This window comes from Euphorbia lathyris, chromosome 8 (genome assembly GCF_963576675.1).
Source record: "Euphorbia lathyris chromosome 8, ddEupLath1.1, whole genome shotgun sequence".
In the NCBI taxonomy this organism is placed as follows: Eukaryota; Viridiplantae; Streptophyta; class Magnoliopsida; order Malpighiales; family Euphorbiaceae; genus Euphorbia; species Euphorbia lathyris.
This window is the reverse complement of record NC_088917.1, coordinates 63210380-63230952: the sequence shown is the minus strand read 5'-3', so window position 1 is coordinate 63230952 and position 20573 is coordinate 63210380. Positions and strand designations below refer to the sequence as shown.

The following is a 20573-nucleotide window of genomic DNA, read 5'->3' as shown; positions in this document are numbered from 1 at the left end:
CTTGGCTCAAAATGAGATTCCTTACCGTTTTGACCCAACAAATTATTGAAGCATGTAAAATGGATAAAATTAAGAAACAAGTTTTATTGGGATTAAACCGTAAGAAATCTTGCCTCGATCCAAGAATTAAAGTTTCTCATAATAATGTTTTACATTTTCTGAAATTTTTTGATAATTTTCTGGGCACTTTGTTTTCACCAGAAAACGCCCACCCGGATTCCGTTCACCAGAATTTTTTTTACCTGGAAGGTATTTAAGGGAATGACAGTTATGTGGCATATAAATGTCAGTTTAAAACGTGGGTAGTTTGCAAGCAAGTAGTAGGGAATGACAGTTACTGGCTCAAACAGGAAGGTATTTAAGGGAAGAAATCGAAAAGAAAAGGATCCAACTCAATCCAACAACAAAACCCAATCAACAAAATCAAATCAAAATCAAACTCAATCCAAATGGAATTCAAACAATTCTCCAATTATGGACTTTAGCTATTCTACATCCTTAGTTTATTGAATTTGATCAACTTTCAACTTGTAAGTTCTAGCTATAGTCTCCCAGTGATGCCAACACCTTTCTTTTCTACCTACTCCTCCCTGCTTGGTAAATTCCTGGAAGGCCCCTATTAATGTAATGATTGAACAATCAAAGTGCGTTTGCCGGGAATCGTCCCGTAGCTTCTACAAGGGGTGCAGGAAGAAAACCAATTAACCCAATCTTATTCAATTCAATGCAAGCAATTCTACTTTTATTCTTTACTTCAGCATTATTTCAGTGTAGTGATAACCAGTCTTGTAGATTCCGCTATGAACTCTAGACTCTTTTATGTTTTTTAAGTCTTTTACACTTTCGTCTTGATTAGAAGTTAGATCCTATTTACATTTTTTATGGTTTTTAAACAAAGCTACTGGCATGCTCGCACACCAACCACCAAAGGCATTACACAGTTTCCAATATATTTTTAATAATATTTTTTAAAATTTACTCTTAATTATAACAAGAGAGAAGTTTCATATTAATATAAACAACCAATTTTTTCAAAATTTATGCAATTGCGCTTATATTAGATAATCATATATTAACAATTAAAAAAAGGGGGAATTTTTACATAAAAAAAATATAAATTTTTAGGAGTGAATTATTAAAGGTGAATTAATCATTTTAAAAGTCTATTTTAATATTGTACTAGTTTTGATGAAAAACGTTAAAGAACGTATAAAAAGAACAGAGGGGATACAATTTACCTTTTGAGAAATTCTATTATGATTCGGGTCCATTGGACCTTATCAATAGAAACGTAATAAATGTATACCTTTTTTCCTTACGCCAATCATCTCCCAATTAGGTAGCACAATTCTCTTTTTTAATTGATCGGATCCATTGCACCCGGTCCACTGTAGAAGCTCTCCTACCTTTTTGTGTTGTGTTATTCCATTGTTAACCGTATCATTTCTAATTTCTTTTTCATTCCTAATCATGTCGTGTTTGGTTTTTTTTTTAAGTATTTCTGAAATACTACACCTAATGAATCAATCAATATTACATGTACATATTTTTCTTTTAAACCAATTATATTTCATAAAGTGAGTTGAAGGAATTCTGAACCTATTTTATTTTCATTAAGGTTAAATTTTTGGATATTCCTTCACACCTAATTTTTTTTTTCTTGTTATGAGTCCTCTTTAGCAACCAATCCACTTCGTACTCTTTCCATAGCTATCCTTGCCTGCAAAACAATGAAAAATTATTTGGAATTATATATATAATAAAATAAGATATGAAGCAAAGATAAGTTCGTTTTCTATTAATAATATTTGAGATGGTTGTGTGAAATGCTTTCCCGAGGTGCCAACATTGTTTAAATGTTCGGTTGTTGTTTTCCAGAAGTGCCAACGTTATTGTGATGTCCGGTCTTCTTTCTCGTTTCCTCTCTTCCCGTCTTTTGATTAAAAATAAGAAGCAAAAGACAAGTAATTGGAAAAAGAAGTACATACTTGTTTATCCCAATCAGTGCAAAGAGTTATGATTGAAAGAGAAATTGCTTGCACAAACATTGCCGCTGTTATCCCAATCCACAGTCCCTGAAACCATTTTTCATAAAACAAAATAAATTTAACATGTAATGCCTCTCTTTTTCTTATTTTCTTATTATTAAAATTTAGGGTAAATTAAAAAAATCCTTCTAATTATACTTTTTTTTTTTTTTATCAATTCTGTGTGCCTATAGTTTTTATTTTGTCCAAACGAAATCGAGGTTTCAATTTAACATTATAAAAGTAGCCGTTAATAACTTGAAGAATTAAAATTGTTAAGTATTGTATTTTTATTTTTTTTCTTAAAAAAAATTTGCGCACAATGAGCTTACATTAAAGAATAAAGAAAAATTCCCACCAGATCCAGATGTGATTCAAACCCATGACTTCTCAAGACATAGGTAAGCCCTTAACCACTAGGCTAAAAGCTTCATCACGTTAAGTACTGTATTTACTATGGAACCAAATTATTTATTTTCTAAAATCATAATATTTAGAGGTTTCTCTATCTAAATATTTAGATTTTCTCTTGTCATCAAAAAAATACTTAAATGACTTTAAAATTTCAAAAATTAAAGTTGTTTATCATGTCATCAATTTTTGAAATTTTTTAATTTTAAAATCGTCTTATATAAAAAAAGGTCATTTTTTAATAAAACGAAAAAGCTCGGTCTCTCTTTTGATCACAAAGAAAACCTCGTTACTTGTTTGGACATAAAAAAAAACACGGATGCACTATTGACAAAAAAAAAAAAAAAAAAAAAGTAATCACGGTGATTATTTTTTTAATTTATACTAAAATTTATTAAACAATTATCACGATAGGATACTTACCTTTCCTCCAATATGGAAAACGAAAGCTAAAACAGCAGCTAAAGGAATCCCAACAATATAATAAGCACCCAAATTAACAAATGTTCCAATCTTTTGCCACCCACATCCTCTGCATGTCCCTGATTTTCACAATTTCATTTCATTATTACAACATGACAAATATTAGAGTCATTCCTGAATGAAATAAACACACAGATCGTGACAGACAGACCTGAAAGCACAGTTTGGATAGCATTAATGAAATGTGAAGTTGCAAGAATTGGCATCATATGAGCCACATATTTCACCAATTCTTTATCATGGCTAAACAAATGGCCCCAATATCTTCTACCAGAAACAATAATTGTAGCCACACCCAAACCCTCCATAGCAACCATAAACACCGCAGCATATACTGCTAGACGTGCCGCTTGTGGACGGCCCGCACCGAGTTCATTTGACACTCTTGTGCTGTAACCAAAACATTTTTGTTTTGTTGTTTTCTAGAAAAGTAGGCAAAATTCAGGAATTGGGATTATATTAATTTCATATATACCTTACAGCACCAGAAAGACTGAAAGGATCATGTATGTCAGCATATGCATATTGAAGCTGCAAGTGTCCAAAACAATACACATGATTAAAGCACTACTTCATATTCAACTTGGATCTTAGGACTAATTTAGTCCAAATTAAACTTTGAATATCAATTTAGTACAAATTTATTTATCTTTTTTCCTCAAATTAGTATATGATTTGATTTGATTTGATTATATATTCTTGTCGGTTTCCTTCAAGTAGACGCAACCTTTCTATCCATTTATTTTTAGAGGTAACATATTCCATATATTTTCTTTCCAATTTTTGGATTAATTTGTTAAAAAAACATGTATTAAACATCCATGGGTCAAGTGGAGGCTATTAAAGTAGTTAAAAGTATGAGTCAATGAAGTCACTTTTACAAGGCCAAAATGCTGGCATGACATCCACCTATTGTTAGAGTCCAGTGGGACTAACTTTAATATTATTTGTGAAAATAGTTGTAACCAAATATTAAAAGTGGTATTATTAATTTTAGTTTGTTATGACAGAAATCTTTTATGACAAACTATTCTCTTCTATTTTTGTACAAATAATTATTTTAGTGTCTCAAAAATATAATGATGTTAGCTTTCTAAATTCGACTGTAATGAATTGTAATGTATCATTTACATATTAAAAGTGAATTGTAAGGTATCATTTATATTTATATCATGTTAGCTTTCTAATTTTTAATCCTGACTCTAATGAATTTAGGGTAAATTTCAAATACATGTCATGTGGTTTCATAAATTTATTGTAGTATTTTAAAAACCGGACATGACCATCTGATTTAACCGGTTCGGCCGTAATGCTTGAACCGATAGGATTAACCACAGACTGTTTTTCACGAGGGCATAAAGTCGACTGAATGTGTAGAAATGGATAGTGGGAGAAGTCAAGCTAAAAGTACGATACACTGAGAGGAATAGATGACTAAAATACGTAGAAACAGAGCTCACACCACGTGTCAAAAACTCACACATATGCTTCTTAATTTTGGAATGTGTCAAAAACTCACACATATACTTCTCAATTTTGGAATCCACACATTGTGAAGCTATTCTCATACGTCGTGTAGACTTTCAAAATCACCCACACGAGAAATTTCAATAGTGATTTTAATTCTAACAAGTTTTAACTTCGGAATTCGGGTTGCACACTACTTCAAGTTTAGCTTGAGAATACATTTGATATTACAAACCCCGTATGTATCAGTTTGACCCGGTTAGCTTTTGAGTCACGTGTTTAAAGCAAAATTTATGGTTGAGAACAAAAACCTGATAGAAAGCACGGATGCTTCGAGTTTAGGATTCGGAAGCAGACCAGATAGAAGAACTACTATCTCCAGTGACCATACCTCCAAGCTGTACATTTCAACCAAATTATTAGTCCATATACATTAATTAAACTGGAGAAATTAACAGAGATGATGATCACCTCACCTAAGCATTAGTGTTGCAGGAATAGCTAATTTAAGAAACTTAGGAATACCATGAAACGTTTCTGATGAAAAACCAGTCCATGTCTCTTTAAACGAAGGAGAGAACAAAACATAAGCTATCAAAAGCAAAGCAAGGACCCAGCAGTTGATACTGATAGCCATAGAAGCACCCATCACTCCAAGGCTTGTTTTAAAAACAAGAACCCAACAAATTGGGATGGATACTAAAGTGGCAATTCCTGAAGCAATCATCAGTGAGTTTACTTTGTTCTGTGTCTGAAGAAACCTCACTAGACATTCAACTAGAGCAATTGCAAAGAATCCAGGTACGAGGAGTCGAGAATATCTTCCAGCTTCATCTGCTATTTCATGATTTTGTCTTAAGAACTTTAGAATCTCACCAGCATTTGAAAACATAACTGCAATTGGAATACTTATTATGAGAACAATAACCATTCCTCGCTGCATATGGATGCCGAGTAAACGGTACTGTTTTGCTCCATAAGCTTGTCCACAAAATGTCTCTAATGTACTTCCCAATCCTCTCTGATCAAGACCACATACATATAAATCAGTTTTAAACTTAGTCATTTGATGCTTTATGAATCATTTTGGCTCGTGCACAGTGATTGACTGGCTTCCTAAATTTGCGTATTGAATTTGATTATTTCGTGTGACCAACTCTGATCATTTGTGCAAGTAGATTAGTCTCTTGAATTTTATAAGTGTCTCACCAACTCTCTAAACTTGTTTATTCCGTAATAAATAAATACAAAAACCTATTTATCTTAAGTTAGTATTATGGTTTTTGTATTTAGTTGTTATGGAAGAAGTAAGTGTAGGGAGTTGGGGAAACACTTATAAAATTCATAGAGCTAGTATACTTTTATGGACAAGTTTCAGAGAGTTGTAAAGTTCAGGGAGTCAATCTACAAGTTCGGAGGGTGATGTATTAGGCCTAGAAAGAAAGAGAAGAAGTGGTTACCGCCAAAGTATAACCAGCCATGGAAGCAAAAGAATTGGCAATAGAAGCAGCAGAAAGAGGAAGAACACCAAGATGTCCAACAAATGATATACCAACCATCATAATCAAGCTACATGATAAGTTAAGTAATACTAATGGAACTGCAATCAATATCTGCTTCTTCATCTCTCCCAATATCTCCTTTTTCCTCAATCCTTCTCCTTTTTCTTCACTAATATTTTCTGAAATAGAACCATCATCATTTTTCTCAACATCCATCTTTTTTAATGTCATGGGGATCTGAATTGGATCTAATAATTATGGTGTTTTTGATAGAAATTGTGGGGAGGATGTTATGAAAAAAGAAGTGGTTGTCCTTTGGAAAAAAAGATGTTTTGTTTTATACTTAATTGAACTATACATGCATCAACATTAAAGACGAGAAATTTTACAGTACTCCGGGAGTAATACTCTCGGCCAATCAAAATCGTGTTTGAATCTCATTACATGGATATAATTGATGGAAAGAGAAATATATATACATGTGTCATGAATTGATTGGCAAGGAGTATTACTCCAGGAGTACCTTAAAATTTCTCTATTAAAGACAGGATGAAAGGAGGAAAACGGGGCACCAAACCTGTCTTGTCTATTCCCAAGTCATCTTCACACTTATTATTTATACTAATTTCATGTAAAAGTTGTGTTTTAATATGTTTTTCTGTTTTCTCATTGGACCAATATTTGAAGCTTATAATAACTCCGATCATCTTCCAGCTCAATGTCAGAAAGCGGCTCTATTATTTGAGTCTAATACGCCGGATAGTCAGTGGCGGATCCAGGATTTGAGGTGCAGACAAAATTCGGTCTAAAAATTTTTTAGACAAAATAACATTAATTGAATAAAATATACTTTAGTACATAATTGCTATTTGATATAAAATGTCTTAAAATAAAAAAAAAAACTTCTAATACTAAGTAGATCGATGATTACGAGGTGACAATTGACATCTACAATCTGTCATAGCTTGCAACGATCTGCTGCCTTTACTGCTTCTTTTTAGGGTTAAGGTACAAAAATACCCCTAATGTTTTGGGTGAGGAGCAATTTTACCCCTAACGTCTAAAATAGTGCAATTTTACCCCTAATGTTTGTAGCCAATAGCAATTTCATCATAACGTTGCTAAATTGGATCAATTTCAGACACTATTATAAAATACAGTCTTTTTTTTGCACCAATTGCATATCAATTTGTTCTAAAAAAAGATATAATGTTTTTTGTAATTTAATAATAAAATTGGAGATTAATATTTATAAATTCGGTGAATTTTTTTGTCTAATTCGTACAAGACGGTTTATTTTTAATATTTTTTTTCATATCACAACATATGTTTGTGATTTGTTACTGATAAAATAACACATGTGTGAAGTGTAGATGACAAGATTCATGACTGAGAAGACAGTTTGATGAATTATTTCTCAATTTGACCCAATTTATCAATATTAAGGGTAAAATTACTCTTGGCTTCAATCATTAGGAATAAAATTGCTCCTGGTCCAAAATGTTAGGAATTGATTGATAGAGCAATACATTTTCAGATTAATTTTTGTTATGATAATGTAATGCAATTTTTGGACTAAAAAAAATTTTGGGCTAAAAGAATAATTTTTTATTATTATTTAGGATGAAGGGGGGCAAATGCCTTCTTGACCCCAACATCCGCCCCTATTGATAGTGATAATGATAACGAGAGAAAAAAATGGTTGTGATAAAGGTAAAAATATAATAATGGAGAATTATTATTCTATGTTGGGTATATTAAAAAGGGATAGAAATAAAATAAATACATGTTACTATTTTAATTTTATTTAAGCTATATATAATATTGATTTGAGGGATACGATTGATTTTCCATCCTATTACACCTATTTATATCACATTCTCTTAAGTAATGGATTTCAAGGATAAGACTCTTATCACTCCCTTATCTTCATACCATATCTCTAAAACAAACATACATAAGTCTTATTTATCTCAATCTCACCCCATTTATGACTCATACCAAACGCCTCGCATATGTACTAGGAATGGTTTCAGTCCATTGTTTCTAATAAAATAAGGTTCGTTGTGGTTAATTAACTTATTGAGTTTGTATTTCATTACAAAATGCAAGTTGATTAATATTTGATAGACGATAAATTTCTCCAAGTTTGTTTAAAACAACTCAATTTTTATATAGTCCAAATCGAGCTTAATTTTAAAAAATTTTACAGTGGTACATAAAAATTATGGCTCACTCAGATGGTAACATGTATATATACGCAAACGAAATTTGAGCGAGTTCGTTTTAGCAATTTTTTTTTTCCGTATGCACTTATAAAATTATCTCCTCCAACAGACCAATCCTATATTCGTCATTGCATCATGGGTTTGATTTCCACTATCGTTTTTAGCATTCGTAGGTGGATAATATGTAATCCTCTTGTAAATCCATCTAGGACCTTGAAATTTTCCATTGCCCGGACCGAAGTTAGCCACTTTCCCTAAACTTTTTGAAATACAAGTGAAATACATTAGGACTCCGCTGAATTTAGTTCAAAAAATTGATTGATCCCTGAACTTATATAGTGTTTCGTTAACTCTCTGAACTTTCGATTTAGCAATTTTTTTTACGAATGTATATATAAAATTGGCTATCACAACAGACCAATCATGTATTTGCTACTTCGTGGGTTCGATTGCCACTATCGTTTTTAGAGTTCCTAAATTGGCAATATGTAAGCCTCTCATAAGTCAATTGGGGACCTTGAGATTTTCCATCGTCCTAAATTGGAGTTACTCTCTCCCCTCTAAACCTTTTGAAAAACGAAAAAGAAATACATTAGAAACCAGTTGAACTTACCCAAAAAGCTTATTGCCCCTGAACTCCTTAAATCAACGTGAAAGAACAAAATTAGAATTAGATAAATTGAAATTTATATTACTTTTAACAAGTTTAGGAAGCTAATATTCTTTATAATCAAGTTCATAAAAATAATAGGCTACTTTAAATAAATTAAGTTAGTCAATAAATGGCTTTAAACAAATTGAGTACATAAATATTCTAGAAGTACATAAATCAAATAATAATAATAAATGAAACATACCAAGAATGTGCACTATAAGATGTTTCCTATCATTTTTTATAATCAGACATATTAATATTAATGGTGTTGATTCTATTTTATTAGAAAGAGAATACCAGCACACTACATATATATTTTTATGAAGTATGGATGCTAACCACTCCAACAAGCTTAGTGGATGTTACATAGATTAAATAAAATAAAATAAAAAAATAAGTGATGATAGGGCTGTTTTAAAGTATGAAAAAAAGTCTAGCTCTATTAGACTCCACCATTTATATATTAATACACAATTTAAACAATTTAAAACAGTTTTAAACTAAAGCAATTTAGTGGTTGTTTTTGCTTTTCTCATGGTACGTTTAGTTTCTGTTTGTATATAGAGAACTAAAAGAAGAAAACACATATTTAGTTTGAATGGATTAGTTACAAATCACAACATAATGAGCTATTGGCCCTGTTTGGGAATTAGCTGTTAGCTGTTAGCTGATTTGACTAGCGGATTTGACTAGCTGTTTGTGTAGACCTGTTTGGTAAAAATTAGCTGATTGATAATAGCGGTTTGTGCAAAAAGACGAATAAGGGCATTAATTTTGGCGCAGGAGAAGAGAGAGTCTATCTATTAGGGTTAAAGAAGTCCATTAATTTTAATATTTCAAAACGCTAATTGAAAAAGCTCCTTTTAAGAGCTTTTTCTAAATTAGCGTTTTCATCCCAAAACTCTCTCTCAAACCTCTCTCCACTAAACACTCAAATCAGCGGTTTCAGTGGTCAAACCTCTAAAATTGGTCAAAACCGCTCTTTTTATCCTAAAACGCTCTTTACCAAACAGGGTCATTAACAGTCATAAAGATTAAAAGAAAAACATATTAAATATAAAAGATGAATGTCATTCTTTCAACTTGGGAATATAAAAGCATTACATCTATGTTGTATATATACACTTTCATCAACAGAAGAAAAAACGCAAAAAAGAAAAAAAAAATACAAACACTCGCTAGTTGTACAACTAATTATAACTTACAATTAGATCATATCAACCGATCACAATCATTACTTAGTGATAAAGGGATATAGACCGGGTCCAACACAACTCAATCCCCTTAAAGACTCTAAGCCCACCAAAAAGTTATCCCCCATATAAAAAAGCATCGCTCAAACCACCAATAACAGGTCTGGCTACTTTCTCTCTCTTACTTGATACTTTATCTCTCTATTCTTTCCGGAACTAATTTAGACGTCGAAGTGTTTCCAGAGACTACTTTCCACACAGAGAAGACATCTGAAAGCCAACCGATGACCCCAAATCTACATTATTTGGTGTCGTGAGCGTGGAGGGCAAGCGACCTTCAGATCGATCCAAGTGAACCATAGACAATGGAAGACTCGACATAAATGACTTCATTGAAGGAGATGCTAGCAACTACCGCCGGGACCTCCTCCACCCGCGGGATCGAGGAACCATTACCAAATCCCATTGTAGCGCCGATGAATCTAGTCTTGCTGCTCGAAGAGGTGGAGCCCAGAGAAGTGGAAGCCTGCGACACCACCCAGCTTGTGAATGTCATCGACAGCTTTCAATCTGCCCAAGCAGTGCAAACGGCGATCCAAATGAAGATAATCGAACAGTAGACGAACCTCTGGGAGGAAAACACAAAAATTTGACAGTTCCTCAAGGGGGACACTGGGCTGGCGACAGTTTCTACCCATTTGGGAGGCTTAGGGGGCTCGAAGCCCACGTCAGCTTCCTGGCTGAACCCCCCTGTGGCCTCCACCCTTCTGTCCGGGCCTCGCCTGCTTGTGAGCGAAGCATCAATCCAAGGCACGGGCCAGCAAGAAGTTGAAGATTTGTTGGAATCCAAGATTCAGCGCTTCTTCATCAAATGAGCTCTAGGCTGAATGATGGGAGGAAACATAACCTCCCCATTGTCCACAGGATCATTGAAACTCGCTTCCCCCTGGATTGCAAAGCCCCACGCCTGGCGTATTACTCGGGAACTGATGACCCTAACGACTATGTCGCCTCCTTTATGAGCATCATCAACCTGTACTCGAAGGACGAAGACATAATGTGCAAAGTCTTCCCGACAACCTTAACTGGAAGTCCATAAGAATGGTATCGGGACCTGGCACCGGAGTCAATCAATTCCTTCGATCTCGTAAAAGACCTTTTCCTCTTTAGGTGCGCGGCCACAACGAAGGTCTGCAACATCAGTTTCGACCTCAACGGCCTCCGACAACGACCAATTGAACCCTTCAGAAACTTTATGTCCAGGTTCCACCACATGGCTTCACAAGTCAAAGACCTCAACCTTGAAGTTTCCCGCGACGCACTAGATAAAGGAACTTCATGCGAACCGCTCAAGCAAAAGTGTTTTTGCAAAATGCTTCGATCCATTAAGGAGCTAATCGCATATTGTTACACAAATATGATAATTTCATGTCGCTATACTAACAATCTTATATTGTTACATTTAAATTTGACAACCACATATTGTCACATTTAACATCAACAATCTCATATTGTTACTTTTAAATCTAACATTCACATATTGTTACATTTTAACATCATTAAACTCATATTGATACAATCATATGTAACAATCGTGTATTATTACATCTAAAAACCAGCAATCACATATTGTTGTAAGGGATATCAAACACTCCCATCTGAAATCGAAGAATCACATATTGTTACGAATACAAACCTCGAACTTATACCAACCAACCCAAGATCAACAAAGTCTATATATGACTTTCGAAATCAAAAGCAACGCCATACGTCACTTACATTTTATCAGAATTTCCATCAACGGATATTACATTGGAAGGCGCCAACAACATGCATATAAAGCCCACCACGCTACGCATAACATTCAAGGTCAGTAGATGTTGTGCTTTGGTAAGGAGGTCTTCTAATTGATGGCAAGATTGAATTAGAAGAAGATGAACTATATTTGCTTGTAATTTTTCATGGACTAAGTGATAGTCCATGTCAATATGCTTAGAGCGTTAATGGAAAACTCGATTATGAGCTATATGGAGAGCTACCTGGTTGTCACATAACAATATTTCTAGTTTCCTATGGTTAATATGCAAGTCTCGGAGGAGGTACAAAATCCATTGAATTTCACAAACTATGGCTGCCACCGCGCTTTACCGAACCTCAAATGAACTTGTAGTTTGTTTCTTTGATATCCAGTAGATTAAAGCTTTGCCTAAGAATATACAATAGCATGTTGTTGGCTTGCGTATTTCTACGCATGAATCCCATTATGCTTTTATGAATGCTTTGATTTCTGGTGTAGCATTTGTAAGGGAGAAAAGTCCTTGTCTTGGTGCCAATTTGAAGTATCTAAGATCCATATGAGCACTATGAAGATCATCCATGGTGGGGTTTGATAAATGTTGGGACAACTCATGCACAATGTACCATATTTATGGGCGAGATTGAGTTAAGTAAAGCATTTTCCATATAAGTTGTCTATAAACATATATGTTTTTAAGTGGTATGGGTGATTTGGATGTTTTGAAATTTGGAACAACTTGTATATTTGTTGGATTAGAACCCAAAAAACCATAATCCTCAAGTAATTCAAGACAATACTTTCTTTATGAGAAGTGAATCTCATTTCTAGTTCTAGGAACCTCAAAGCCAAGAAATTATTTGAGGGTGCCTAGATCTTTTATTTAAATAGATCATATAGATATTTCTTAACTGAAATGATCTCATGTTGAGAATTACTGGCCACTAGTAAGTCATCAAGATAAACCAACAATGCCAAAAATGTACCTGATGAACATTTAATAAATAAGAAGGGACATGTTGGTGCTTGATAAAGACCAAATTCTTTTAAGGCGAATGTAAGTTTCAAGTTCCATTATCTCCTAACTTGTGTGAGGCTATACAGGGCTTTGTGAAGTTTACAAGGTTTTGTCTTATTCTGAAGGATGATGAACAACCTAAAAGAATAACTATGTAGACTTCTTCACTGATCTCATTATAAAGGTAGGGCTCGTTTGGTTACCTGATGTTTGCTGTTGTTGTTTGTTGTTTGTTGTTACGGTTTGATGTTTGCTGCTGGAAAAAGCTATCTTTCCAAAAAGTAGAGATTTTCTACTTTTGTAAAAAAGATACTTTTCAACTATAAAAGACATTATTTATATCCATATGTTCTAAAAACTAGACATTTATGCTTGATAATGCAAGAAACAACCTGGTAGTTGTTATTATTTCATAAGGGAAAACATTTCTATGAAGTCCAGTCCACCCTTCTGAGTGAAGCCCTTAGCCAAGTCTTGCCATATATCTAGTGTGCCATCTGATTTATGTTTTTTTCTTAAAGACCCAACGACATCCAATTGGCCTTTTCCCTTTTGTAAAATTATTAATGGACCATGCTTTGTTGGCTGCTAAGACATTCAGTTCAATCTTGATAGCTCGTTTACATTGAGGAAACTCGGTGGCCTCTTCATATGATGCAGGTTCTTTATGATATGGTAAATTTACTTAAAAGGTTCTTTTGGTTAGTGACAGGTGATCATAGTTTATATGTTTGGATATTAGATATGAAGTTGGTTTTGACATGATGTGTTTGAGAGTAGAGCCTACAAAACTGTGGTGATAACCTGCAATTGATGTGGAATAACTTTTGGTCTAGTGCATCTTCTCACTTTTAGTAATTATTTGGAACATGAGAAGTAGATATGGGATATGATGGATATGTTTTTTATGGAGGTAAAAGTGAGGGTGATAAGGTATCTGTGGAATTTGGTATTGTAGATGGTGGTGATGAAATAACTAAATTTGGCGAGTCTAGATTTGTATAGAATGTAGGAGCATCAGTAGTGATGAGTACTTGGAGACAATGATTAGAAAAAGAATTAATAGCTAGAAGGTCAGATTTTTATTAAAGGCGGGAAAGGAAATACTTATTAAATCTGTACTACAGTCACTCCTATCTTATGTTATGAGTATGTTCCTCATCCCTATTACACTATGTGAAGATCTAGAAAAGCTGTTAAACTCCTTCTGGTGGGGTTCGGAGGAGGGGCACGGGAAGAAGATGTTGAAACACCTTTCCACATGATTTTCATTTGACAAAATTATTTAAGTTAATCCAATGATTAAAAATATTCCAATACAATTAAATTTAAGTGCTTTGATTTAATTGTTCTAATGAGTTTGTTCAATGTTGAGTAAGTTGATTATATAAGAGAAAGTAAAGCCAAGTCAGTTGATGAAAGTCACACAGCCGGAGCTGAGTAGAATGTAACTCAGCTTTGAGAAAGAAAATGTCTTCTTCAGAAAAGCTTGAAGGCGAAGCCACTGTATCAAGCTGAGTGGTCGTCAGGTCAGCATCAATGATCGGTCAACTTGCAAGATAAATTCTGTCCATTTCCTGAAATATTCAGAAGCCATAGAAATCTGTCTGGAAGACTTTTCGAAAAGAAGCATGGACCATCTGACATTAACAAGAAGACAAACCTGGCGTCTGACGAAGACAGAAGACAGGATTGGCCTGCAGCACTGAGTGCTGACCAAGTGATGACGAAAGGTGAACGTTTCCCCACAACGGCTATGTCAGGATTCAAATTATTGGCACCTCAAAGATCACTATAAAATGGCCAATTCATTTTTGGAAATACATATAAGACAGACAAGCAAAATCTTCATCAAGTCAATTCATTTGCAAAATCCAAAATAGAAGCTGTCTGAAAAGAAAAAGCAAACTCTTACACCAAACTCCTATTTTTGTGTAAAAGTCTAGAGTGATTTAATCATCTAAAGTGTTCTTTGTTGTATTAAGAACAATTTCTTATCATTTGTAAAAGGTTAGAACAGAGAGGCTGAGTACTCGGTTATATAGTACTCAGTGGTAGAGAAGGCTGAGTATTCGGTTATAGTACTCAGTGGTAGAGATAGGATTGAGTAGACGAATAGATGATGATACTCTTGCATACTCAGTTGCTATTGTAAACGGTTTGTGCTCTACCTTTAAAGAGCTCAGTAGAGGATTCAATAAGCTCAGAAGGATTCCGAGGACTAGACATAGGTAGAGAGGCTGAACCAGGATAAGTCTGCTAAGTAACTTCTAACCCTTTATCTTTTGATATATATATGTATTGCTTGCTAAATATTACTCAGTAAAACAACAACTTGTAGATTCTGAGCTGAGTAATCTGAGTGCTGAGTTGGAAACTGACTTAAGTGTTGCTTCCCAACTCACAATTGAAACAGCTCTAGTTAGCAATTGACTAAAGATGTCTCAAAACCTACTCAACGGTGCTGACCTAGAGACTGAGTAAAAATATTAAACCTAAAATAAGTCAGCCTTAATAGAAAAATTTTATAATAGTTCCTAACCCCTCCCCCCCCCCCCCCATTGGAACTAATACTGTCACGTTACACGGGACCAACAAGTGGTATCAGAGCCTAACAGCTCACCAATCAAGATAAAACTATCTTGAGGTGATCCCTGTAATGGCTGAGAACATCACTCGTTTCCTTCCAGGAAATCAGACAACTCAGATACTCCCTGAGGGATTATCTATCTTAAGGCCTCCACTGTTCTTTGGAGCTAACTATACCTTCTGGAAGAACAGAATGAAAAATTTCATTCAGGCAACAAATATGAGTGCATGGCTGGCTATAGTCCAAGGCCCTTTTGTTCCCTATGAAATTATTGACGGTGTAAAGACGGTCAAAAGCGAGGCCAAATGGTCAGAGGATGACCTTAAGAAATTACAAAATAATGCTTCGGCTATAAACATGATTCACTGTGTGTTAGATGCTGCAGAGTACAATAAAATTTCAGGTTGTGAGTCAGCACAAGAAATATGGAAGAAGCTGGAGGTTACCTATGAAGGAACGAGCAAGGTTAAAGAGTCCAAGGTGAATCAACATATGCGCTTGTATGAGCTGTTCAAGATGAATGATGATGAAGGTATCTCAGAAATGAATGCAAGGTTCACTAATATAATCAATGAGCTTAGGAGACTCGGCAAGAATTTCACTGAGGAAGAATAGGTGAAGAAAATTCTAAGGAGTCTTCCCAAAAGCTGGTAGGCAAAGAAAACGACTGTTGATGAAGCTCAGGACTTGACCACTTACAAGTATGATGAACTCATTAGATCTCTACTGACCCATGAAATTTCAATGAAGAATTTTGAAGTAAAAGAAAAGTCTGAAGACAAGAAGCAAAAGTCCCTTGTCACAAAAGCTGACTCAACTGACACTGACTCGTCAGATGATGAGGAAATGGCCATGTTCACTAGAAAAATGAAGAAGCTGTTTAGAAGAAATGACAAATACAGCAAAAGGCCATTTAAAAGGAGTGATAAATATAAAGCTGAGTCAAGTGACAGCAGACACAAGAAAGACAGCTCAAAACCCGTTACCTATTTTGAATGTCATCAAACTGGACACATCAAGTCAAAATGTCCTACTCTGAAGAAAGACAAGAAAGGCAATAGTGGCCACTTGGAGCGATAGTGATGAGTCAACCTCGTCAGAAGCTGATGCCACTGAGTCAGCGAACATCTGTTTCATGGCTGACGAGTCTGCTGACCTCTGCCATTCTGAGCAAGCTGACCACTCAGGTCCGTCTGACCATGAGGAACACTCAACCGAGGTAATGTCTCTACCCTTGCTTAGAAATGAAATGATTAATGCCCTGAGTGATCTCTATACACTTATCAAAAAGTGTAACAAGAAAATACGAGCACTCAGCAGGCGATGTGATGAGATTGAGGAGGTCAAGCTGAGTGATCTCCGACATCTTCTCCAGGACAATACGAGGCAAGATGAAAATTTAAAAATCATGCATAGGTTTATCTCTGAAGTCTAATCAAATTCTAAGAAACTGAGGAAGGACATCACATCCATATAGAGCCAGCTGAACACATCAGTTAAGAAGAGGTTTTATTCAAAAGCTGAGTACTCAGGTACTAGTCAGCGGAGATGGAATACTCAACAGAAAAGTCAATGTGACTTCTGTGGAAAGAAAGGACACACCACAAGAGTGTGTTGGCATGCCCAGCACCAAGGTGCTGACCAGCAAGTAAGGTATCCCCAATGGAAGGTCTATTGTGACTTCTGTGGGAAGAATGGCCACACTACCAATGTGTGTCGTCATAAAATTAAGCATGATGTATCACCTGCTGACTCTAACAAGCAAGGACCCAAAAAGACTTGGGTACCTAAAGATAACTAGTTATATTGCAGGTAGGCCTGAGGTGTGCTGAGAAGTCAAAGTTGTGGTACATTGACAGCGCATGCTCTAGGCATATGACTGGTGATGAAACTCAGTTCATCACACTTGTGCATAAACAAGGTGGAAATGTAAGTTTTGGAGATAACAAAAAGGGTAAGATAGTAGGGTGAGGAACTGTTGATGGTAATCCTACTATTGAGTCAGTCTCCCTAGTCAGAGGACTTGAATATAACCTACTCAGCGTAGCTTAGTGATACAGATTGAAAGTGATAAATGGAGGTTTTAATCGTAAACCAACAAAGATCTTCTTCTCTAGCTAGACTAGAAGGAGTGAATCCCAATAACAAAGGTATAAACCTTAATCTCAAAGAGAAATGATAGTTGATTGATAAAAGTTGCCCTATCCTTACAAAATGAGGGTTTAAATACAACCTCCAAAAGATAAATAGAAGGACAGGGGCTATCCCTATTAGGGTTACAATATGGTTAACAATAAAAGGGTAAAATAGGTAATGCGCCTAGACAACAGGTATAGAGGTGCAGGTACGGAGCGTCAGAGGTTGTTGGTGAATTCCTTCGGCAGGAAGTAATCTTGAGATCCGCCCAGTGTAGTTGGTACACCTCATGGCGTACGCCTAGATCCGCCCCGCTCGCGTGTCCAGGGGATCCGCCCTCTTAGATACAACCTCTGTGGATACGCCGAGATGAGATCCGCCAAGGCGCGTGTTATTACTGAGCCCAGTTAGGATGTCCGCATCATTCTCTCCTTCTTTAAAAGAATTCAGCATTGGCTTGTCGGTGTTGTTCTCCAAAGGGCCATCTGACTTCCACGGGCTAAGGTCACGAACATTGAACGCCGATGAGACTTTACCAAGCCAATTTGGCAAAGCTATGTGATAGGCATTGGCATTGACCTTCTTGGTGATCTTATATGGCCCGTACTTTCTCGGTCGAAGCTTGCTGCTTGTGGCGTTGGCGAGTCTCTCTTTTCCCAAGTGTACCATAACCTCATCTCCCACTTCGAACTGTAGGTCCCTGCGGTGCTCATCCGCCTTAGCCTTTAGTTTCTGGTTTCTCTCCTCAAGAGTCTCCTTCACCTCTTGGTGCATCTGGACATAGTCTTTGGCTAGCTGGTTTGCAGTCACGTTTCCTTTGGGAAAATGGGCTATATCAAGGACGTGATTCGGGGTCTTAGTGTATACCACCTCAAAGGGTGACTTCCCAGTTCCCGAGTGTACAGATCCATTGTAGGCGAACTCAGCTTGTGCTAAAACCACGTCCCACATCCTGGGCTTATCCTTACATTTGCTGCGCAGTAAGTTTCCCAGAGTCCGATTGACCACTTCTGTCTGTCCGTCTGTCTGAGGGTGGGCGGTGGTACTAAACTTCAGAGAAGTATCAAAAAGAGCCCACAAGGTCCGCCAGAAGTGACTCAGGAACTTTGTGTCACGGTCTGAGACAATGCTCTTTGGTACACCATGTAATCTGACAACCTCTTTGAAGAATAGCTTGGCAGTCGCTGAGGCGTCGTTAGTCTTACGGCATGGTATGAAGTGTGCCATTTTCGAAAACCGGTCAACAACCACAAAGATGGAATCCATGCCTCTCTGAGTTCTGGGTAACCCTAGGACAAAATCCATGGACAGATCCTCCCATATGGTTTCTGGTACAGGCAAGGGCAGCTGTAAGCCAGCATTTGTAGCGTGTCCCTTGGCGGTCTGGCAGATATAGCATCGTTCTACCAGGTACGCCACATCTCTTCTTATTTTGGGCCAGAAATAACGGGAACTCACTGCTGCATATGTCTTGTCTCGCCCAAAATGCCCCCCCAGGGATCCGCCATGTAGATCTCGGACCACCTTCTCGCGGATAGAAGTGCAGGGTAAACAAAGTTGGTTGCCCCTCATTAGATACTCATCCATTAAGTGATACGCCCCATCCCAGGTTGGCGCTGGCACTTCTCCCAGATACTTCCAAAGTCAGGATCCGCCAGGTACTCTCCTCTGATGTGTTCGAAACAATTGGTCTCCAGGTTGACTGTTTTTATTAGTGCAATCCTCCGACTCAAAGCGTCTGCCACTATGTTCTATTTTCCCGCCTTATGGATAAGCTTATAGGGGAACTTATCTATGAAGGCGGACCACCGGGCGTGCATGGCGCTTCGAAGTTGCTTCTGACTTCCCAGGTATTTGAGAGCTTGATGGTCAGTGTAGAGGATGAACTCTTTTCCCACCAAGTAATGTTCCCATACTTTCAATGCCCTCACTACAGCATAAAACTCTTGATCATACGTTGCCCACCTTTGCCGTGCCTCACAGAGCTTCTCACTGAAGTAGGCAATGGGCCTCTTTTCTTGCATCAAGACACCACCAATCCCAATTCCACTGGCATCACACTCAACTTCAAACAATTTGTCAAAATCGGGATACGCTAGCACTGGCGCTGTACTCAGCTTTTCCTTGATCAAGACGAAGCTCTCTTCTTGGGCGTCCGCCCACTCGAACCCCTTTCCTTTCTTCAAACATTCTGTCAGCGGGGCCACTATGGAACTGAAGTTCTTAATGAATCGGCGATAGAACGTTGCTAGCCCATGAAAACTCCTGATATCCCCCACGTTCCTCGGGGTAGGCCATTCTCGGATGGCTCTTACCTTCTCCCCATCAACTTGGATTCCATTCCCACTGACCACGAATCCAAGGAAAACTAAACTCTCCATGACAAAGTCACACTTCTTAGTGTTGGCGTATAGTTGGTGTTTCCTTAACAGGTCAAACACGGTCTGCAAGTGCTCTTCATGTTCCGCCAAGGTCTAGCTGTGGATCAAAATGTCGTCGAAATACACAACTACGAACTTCCCAATTACTGGGCGAAGCACCTGATTCATCAGTCTCATAAAAGTACTAGGGGCGTTGGTCATCCCAAAGGGCATAACTAACCATTCATACAATCCATCTCTTGTCTTGAAGGCAGTCTTCCACTCATCCCCAGATCGGATTCGTATCTGATCATACCCACTCCTGAGATCAATCTTGGAGAAGACTCGAGATCCGCCAAGTTGGTCCAACATGTCCTCCAACCTTGGAATCGGGAACTTATACTTGATGGTGATCTTGTTAATAGCCCTACTGTCAACACACATCCGCCAAGACCCATCCTTCTTCGGTGTAAGTAAAGCTGGAACAGCGCAAGGACTCATACTCTCCCTAACGTATCCCATCTCGATGAGTTCCTCCATTTTTTGTCTCATGACATCATTCTCCTTTGGGCTCATTCGATAATGTGGGAGGCTTGGTAAACTAGCCCCGGGCACAAGATCGATATGATGTTGGATGTCCCTCAAAGGTGGTAACCCACTCGACAGTTCGTCGAGGAACAGATCTTGATACTCACCAAGTAGGCGGGT

The 20573-nt window shown here is 36.9% G+C and overlaps 1 pseudogene; it reads right to left on the bottom strand.

Annotated features, from left to right (window-relative positions):
* Nucleotides 1-554: 554 nt before the first annotated feature.
* Nucleotides 555-6174, bottom strand: LOC136203437 (protein DETOXIFICATION 17-like; annotated as a pseudogene).
* Nucleotides 6175-20573: the final 14399 nt, after the last annotated feature.